The sequence below is a fragment of the Electrophorus electricus genome, chromosome 11 (genome assembly GCF_013358815.1).
Source record: "Electrophorus electricus isolate fEleEle1 chromosome 11, fEleEle1.pri, whole genome shotgun sequence".
Lineage (NCBI taxonomy): Eukaryota > Metazoa > Chordata > Actinopteri > Gymnotiformes > Gymnotidae > Electrophorus > Electrophorus electricus.
In genome coordinates this window covers 3,945,748-3,953,647 of record NC_049545.1, presented here as the reverse complement: position 1 = coordinate 3,953,647, position 7,900 = coordinate 3,945,748, and positions in this window count along the sequence as shown.

Here is a 7,900-nt window from a genome sequence, read left to right as displayed (position 1 = left end):
CCTCCTGCTTCCACGAAAACCCAAATACCACCACCAAAGAAAATTTAGATCACTAATAATAGCCTTCAGGTCTCTTTCTGTTAACGTGTGATGTGAGTCAAAGTGTTGTCCGTAAAGAATACACAAGACAGCGAGTGCCCCCTACTGGTATCATTTACCAGTGGCCCTTTTCAAACTAATGAAAACAAAATAAAACTAAATCTAAATAATATTAAAAATTGCTTCAGTTTAATTTTAGTTCAGTTCAGAAGACAAGACAAATTCAACTCGCACTCGACGTTCACTCGAGCAGTTAAAGAGTGACTAATGTAATACACCTTGCCATGTTTCCTCTTGTACCGACTGCAGTGCTGGTGATAACTATGAAGGCCTCAGAGAACTTTATCCTTCCTCCCTTTACATACAAATCCCAGATCAGCTCACAGCAAGGCTCTGTGGATTCTGCGGTTTTACCCAGTATGACACACCCTGTGCTTTGCTATGCAAGCGACGGCTACCCGCCAGACCATATTGGATGCATAATAAAAGCCATTTGGGTTATAAGGCATTGTCTGTCTGACAAGTTTGGAGACACTACAGTGCAGTCTAAGAACAACAGGTTTTTGTTGTTGTTGCTCATTAGATTTTAAAGGAAACAGTGACTATGAGGATAAGTGCAGAAGGTCAACTTTATTTTAAAGCCTTTCCAAGCAGTGTAAACCATATAGCAATCACAGCTTTTTATATAGGGTGCATGCTTTTCCAGTTCACCTGAAGTAAGTGGACAAATAAACATCATTTTTTTATGCTTAGTACTTCACTTCAAATTCTTTGCCATCAATAACTGCCTGAAATGTGTGACCTACAGCCATCACCCGACACTGCTCAGATATGTGTCTACACACATCTCTAACCGTCCTGTGATAGAGAGGTGTTCAGTCCCTGCTTGTTTGGAGGGGGGTTGCCTACAAACTTGTGTACAGTAAATGAAATGTGTGCTCAGTGCTGAGGCTGGATGACTTACTTGGCTATGGTTGTTTTATCTAAAATATTAGGGGTTTTTTTTTGCATTTTATTGATTTGTGGTGTAGTCATGTGCTAGGAACTCTGAGGTTATGCTCTTTATGAACATGTTTGTTACATCTATTCCTAAACACAAGATATTGTTGTTGATCTGCTCAACAATTTTACTTCGTGACGGACCGTATTTTGCATATCTTGTCTTTCATGGTGCGCCAGGTTGACTGACATGAAGTTAATGCCACAGTACCATACTCTCCAAGAGATAAGCTATGATCTTACGGTGAGACCCAATAAAGAACAGAACAATGCATGCAATCCCAGAACTTGCCTGGGACTGTCTGACTCTGCCCCAGTGATGTGTATCTAATCTTCACCTGGAAGTGCTTCGTCTATGTTAGTTGTAGAAGGCTGGATATGTGCACTATGCTTCCTAGTTATCAGGAATGACCCCTGACTCACCCTAAAACAGTTCCTTGTGTATACGTAGCCACAACTCCTGAAGGTCGTCGCCTTTGGCTCTAATATTAGCTAACCAAGCCTGTAAGTAAAGAGATTGTGTGCTAAATATTTTCAGTGAATAAATTAAAATACTCATTCGTAATTCAGATAACCTGAGGACATGTTGCTGAAACATTTTATGCTTTTGATTGTGCAAAGATAAATGGAACCTGAAGCAGAGTTCAGGTTTGGTTCCTGTGAGGGTGCAGGGGAAGTCCTTTTGCATGCATGCATTACTTTGCTAGCATGCATTTCATTAAAAAAGAAAAGAAAAAACAGGTCAGGAAATGTTTTAAGCAAAATGTTGGCATTTCCCTTTTAACTCCCAGTCAGCGTTTCAGATTGCTGGAGTAGGGAGCCAACACAAGAAACCTGGTCACTGCATCATTGTCCGAACACTCACAGAGTGCACTATGCGGGCCTGGGGGGAGAACTGTCTTTGAAAATCCCCCAGATTACAGAAACATTTAATTCCTGCAGGCAAGTCTACGCTCACCTTTCTCCACCTTTCTTAATCCGGGAGTTCCAGTAAATCATTGTAGAAAAGAAAGAGAACGTCAATAAGCAGAGTGAAGGAGCAGGACGGCTCTACATCTCCTGTGCTTCCAAATGCTACTTTGATGTTCAGTCTCTTTCTGGGACTTTCTGGGACTTTGTGGTGCCCCCAATCCATTAGTAATTTCTGATTTAGAACCTGCTAATTTACTGCTGCTTCAGTCGACAGAGTGAGCAGGGCAGGGAGCAATCTTCCCACCATTCCATTGTTCCCTTTTAATTGACTTTTTAACAAGGTAGCGCAAGGGCAGGGCAGATAGCATGTGGAAGGCAGGAGAGGGTTCTTGTGTTTTATCGCTCTGTCTACCTGTGGAAATAGCCTCAGACCTCAGACAGCAGTTCATTAAAGCCGTTACAGTGTGTATGGTGACTGTGTGCATATGGGGATTAACAGGGAGATTAACAACAGAGATACAATAAATGGGAAGGAGATGAGGATACACAGTGAGCTTGGGGGAGACCCATTTTATGAGCACATCAGCTATGCTGAGTCAATATGAGAGCAGAGAGCTGCGATTACAAGAGCAGAGCGATGACACGCCACTTCATGGCCTTCGGGTTCATGCACTGAAAGTATGGACTGCAGTTTCATTAGTTCTGGGAGTTTCCACTGCAAGTTTGCACACTTGTGAATTTCCAAGGTGTTCCGTAACTTACCCGTGTTTCTGAGATAATGCAGACTCTAAGAATCAAAGATGAAAAGACATTAATAAAAATGAATGGAATATCAAAATCATTGAACATCAAAATCACTTTTTTGTGTGTGTGTGTGTGAAAATGAGTCAAAGGTAATGAGATATGTAACAAAGGACTAAAACCATATAATACCCAGGAGTCATAGAGGACAGGAGGGATAGAGTGAGGAAGAAAGTGAGAGAGAGATGTTTTATAACATATCCCAAAGTCATAATGAACAGAATGCTAATTATATATTAATAATAATAATAATAATAATAATAACAACAACCCTTGTTATCAAACATTTAAGCAATTGTTTCAGATTGTAGTCTACACAGTAACAGCATTTAGCATTTGATGTAATTGATTATGCTTGATTCACTCATCAGCTCATTAATCCAGTCTTCCACGAGTTGAAATCACTGTTTGAGACGAGAGAAAACAGTCATATCTGAAGACCTTCTGGGGTTTCAGTTTGACAGCCGTGATTTTAAGTTCCCATTACTTTTCATGGCATACAGAGAGGGGGAATGTTTTCCTCATGCTTGAAGAGCTAAATGCTAATTGGTTGCCTGAAGAAAGAAGGCTGCAAATCCCACCTCATTGTTTCTCTGATTATTCGATTTGTTGGACAATGGCTTGCATTTCAAACACACTCCCTTTTAATAAATGTAAGGGCTCACCACTGATTGGATACAAACATCTTCCCTTTCACTCGTCTGTCCTACAGTACATATTACAATCACATTAAAACGGCTAGTTTATAGAGTTGGCCTTTACCTGTATATAGATCTCAGAAGCAGTGACAAACACAAAGACCAATGTCTCTCAGGAAAAGTCTTATTGCCTTTAAGAAATTCAACAAAAATGGAAATTGATACAAAGGAAATAGTTTGGGGGCAAAAAGGGGCTCCAGTATATTTAGTAATGGATTTATGTGGAAAAACACTGCTGCACTAGCTCAGAAAGCTGAAGAGAAAGCTAGTGTTCAGCCCCTGTTGAGCTGAAGCTGAAGAGAAAGCTAGTGTTCAGCCCCTGTTGAGCTGAAGCTGAAGAGAAAGCTTGTGTTCAGCCCCTGTTGAGCTGAAGCTGAAGAGAAAGCTTGTGTTCAGCCCCTGTTGAGCTGAAGCTGAAGAGAAAGCTTGTGTTCAGCCCCTGTTGAGCTGAAGCTAAGGAGAAAGCTTGTGTTCAGCCTCGTCATGCTGAAGCTGAAGAGAAAGCTAGTGTTCTGCCCCCATCGAGTTGAAGCTGAAGAGAAAGCTAGTATACTGCCACCGTCGAGCTAAAGCTGAAGAGAAAGCTAGTGTTCAGCCCCCGTTGAGCTGAAGCTGAAGAGAAAGTTTGTGTTCAGCCTCATCATGCTGAAGCTGAAGAGAAAGCTAGTGTTCTGCCCCCATCGAGCTAAAGCTGAAGAGAAAGCTAGTGTTCAGCCCCCGTTGAGCTGAAGCTAAGGAGAAAGCTTGTGTTCAGCCTCGTCATGCTGAAGCTGAAGAGAAAGCTAGTGTTCACCCCTGATGAGCTGAAGCTGAAGAGAAAGCTAGTGTTCTGCCCCCGTCGAGCTAAAGCTGAAGATAAAGCTTGTGTTCAGCCCCCGTTGAGCTGAAGCTGAAGAGAAAACTTGTGTTCAGCCTCGTCATGCTGAAGCTGAAGAGAAAGCTAATGTTCAGCCCCTGATGAGATGAAGCTGAACAGAAAGCTTGCGTTCAGCTCTTGTGACACTTCTGGGGTTTCAAGCTGCTTCACTCAAGGAGTTTCCACTGCAGCACACTGTAACTGTTCAATCGCCACTGCCACACAGCATTTTACATTATGCCATCAGGGGGCATGCAAGTCTCCATCCAGCTTGTGTTCTTGTGTTTTTAACCACCCAACATTATGATCAACCACAATAACATCTTTAATCCGGTGCTTGTGCATGTGCGTTCGACAGGCATCCACACCAGTTTATCTTTCCTCTGCACATTTCCCCTCAATGTACGTAACTCATCAATACTGGACTGTAGTGTAGGGATGGATGTGGATGTGTGTGTATATGTGTGTGTGTTTTCAGCATTCAGGCTTTTTCCCCGTCTTACTGCCCTCAATGAATCTGCCTCACCCCCCACACATGCCTCCCAGATCAAAGCCTGCCTTCTGAGCTACAAGTGATGAAAAATAAATCAACAAACAGATGAATTATTTATCTACCACATTCTCACTGAGGTATCCTTAGCATGCAGCACAGCAGTAAAAGCACAATTTTGCCTGAAAGTATCCCGTTACCTTCGGCCCTAGAAGACTGAATGCTGTGTTGAACCACAGAAAACTAACAGTATTCGAAATCCCTATAATGAATGGATCATTAAAATTGCAATACACACTTCAGTTCATATTACATAATTGGTTGCTTCATTAAAACAAAGTAGTACCAAAACGCTCTCTCAGCAGTATACTGGGTTATTTCGATAAGTTGCATGTCAGACTGGATAACCACGTGCCACTCCTGCAAAGAGCAAAGGCACTATTAAGCCACTTTTTGTGTGTGTGTCAAATTCTCACTATAAAGATATAAATAAGGAGCAGGAGTGTGTGTGACCTTGACACAGTGCCTCTTCTATACTGCTAAGAGTGTGGTGTTCTTTTCCAGGGTGAGTGTGGACCACCCCAGAGGTCAATAGATCACAATCACAGAATCTACTGCCCTGACATATTGACCAATCATGTCTCTGGAAGCATCTAAGATGATTTAAATAAATAAGTGGAAATAAAAGTGGATATGGTGTAGCTAGCAGAGTAGAACTTTCTACTGAAGGAAGCAGATTTACCAGGTATAGTCCTGTAAAGTGCCAGGTCCCCTCACACAAGTATGAAAATCTTTAAATATATAAAAACAAAGACACAAGGCACCAATCACTGACAACAGCAAGTAACTAATGTGTCTGGCAAGCGTGACAATTTCATTAACTAACCCCCAAAGCTAGATGAAACTGTCTGTAGCACACCGCTTTCTATATTACATATTTAATTGAACAATATATTTTCTCAGTTTAAATTATTTTTGGAAAGAAAAAAGCAAGAACTAATGCAATTGGCAGCGGTGCAGAACGTATCTTGATTCACAACAGCATATCATTTTCATCTGAATTGTAGATAAAAATTATTTGTAATAAAAATGTCTCACTCCAAATAAAATGTACTTACTCCTTTACATTTAAGTGTGAAAATGGAGTCACATAGTAGCCAACATATGCTTCAGTTCATTATTAAAACCATATGGAGCTTTCTGTTGCACGCACCCTGAATTGCTAAAAACATAAACCAGATTTAAAATTAGGAAGACTAAAATTGAATGTGTACATGGTAAGCACAGACCCACCAGCTGTCTAATTATAAGCCTTTTCTTCCTGCACATCCACACAGCTGTAGAGACGCACATCTCTGGTCAGGGAGGTCTTAGCAAAGCGGGACTGTGCTGCTGAGAATATTAGAATATTATTAAAATATTAGTGTTTCCTCTACAATTTGTCTTTGCTTCCATTTATTCAATAATACATCAAGTAATATGATTTAGTCATTCAACTGAAACATATGAAACATTCTTATCGAAAGAATCAGGACAATTTGCTTATTTTGTCACACGATGCCACGATGATAAACGCGGTACAACTGACATTTATTGAGTTCCTTTTAATCAAAGTCAATAAAAAGTTACACTACAAATATATTGTAAAACCATAGTGCTGATGGACGTTTTGTGGCAGTCATCGCTGATAGGCTTGACAAATGTTGCCATAAAACCTTTTGGGAACCTTTTCCTTCAAGTGCTGGTGTGTATTTTGACTTCTCTTTATTAAGCATTTTGTAAATGGTTTAAGAAATCGTTATATAAATAGCGAATATTATTTATTTCCAGTGAACATGCGTGCCCTTGAACTTTCTTGGGAACGTGAGTTTGGAGTCGCCTTTGAACTGAACGCAACATCCAGTCTGCATTCTCGTACCCAGCGCGCCCATGGTAGTAACGTGTTAAGTTTACTTAAGTAACTTTTTGAACAAACTGTACCTTTAAGAGTAGTTTTAAAAGAGGTTTCTTTATACTCTTATTCAAGGAGAATTGCGAGGTACCTCCAGTACAGTAACAAATCCAGTAAATGCTGAGGCATTCTTTAAGAAATACATCGTTTGAAAAGGTAAGGTTTGTTACCGATTTTATACATTTACGTTTTTCGACTACCTACAGACGCACAACGTGATCACCAAATCCACTGTGGTGCTTTTACACATATATATGATGGTAAATGAGCCAACTAGCCCCACATCTGTACTGGTCCAGTTCAGACCCACTGGGACCTCAGTTCCTCTTGCACATCTAAACATATTTAAACATCCAGTACCTTCAAACTTTATGTACCTGGCGTTAAATGAATAAATGGACCACAAATGAGTTGGTTGTACATCATTTAGAGTTAAAAACATGTTTTAATTGAATTAGTTTGAAAATATATTTTTTCTATGTGCTGCATAAAACACATGGTGATTTTTAAGTTCAATTTAGATTACTGAACAATGTGTCCCAGGCAAAATACATTATATCCAAATAGGTTTCCAGAATTTCTGTGACCCGTAGGTTTTTTTCCTCTCAGTATATTTGCATATCATCATGTATGGTGTGAAAAAGCATTACCATGGAAAGTGGAGCCTCCATGTTGGCAGATTGATCACCACTGGAGGCAAAAATCATATTCCTGTACATTTTAGAAGTTTGTACATATTTTGAGTGTTCTAAACGGCCATAATTTTTGATTCATTAATAGGCCTATACTTATTGTAAAATATAACTTCTGCCACTTAATAATTAGGTCTGATAAGATTCTAAAAACAAATTTGAATGCAGTGTAAAAAGTACTAGAAAAAAGGTCCACCCATTTGAATTTGTTGGACAAAGTAATGTTTTGTTTGTGCAGTGAATCTAATGAATTAACTTTTTACTAGACTCTCTCTTACTTTTACTTAAGTAATTTAAATGTCTACTTTGATTTCTGCTTGAGAAATTATTTTAGTCAATTTTACTTGAGTACAGGTGTATCTACCCATACACCTCCTTCCTCCAACACCTCTCAGAGCCCGTTGTGAATGACTCTTACACTATGTAGTGCTCGCTCACTCTCTCACACACACACACACACAC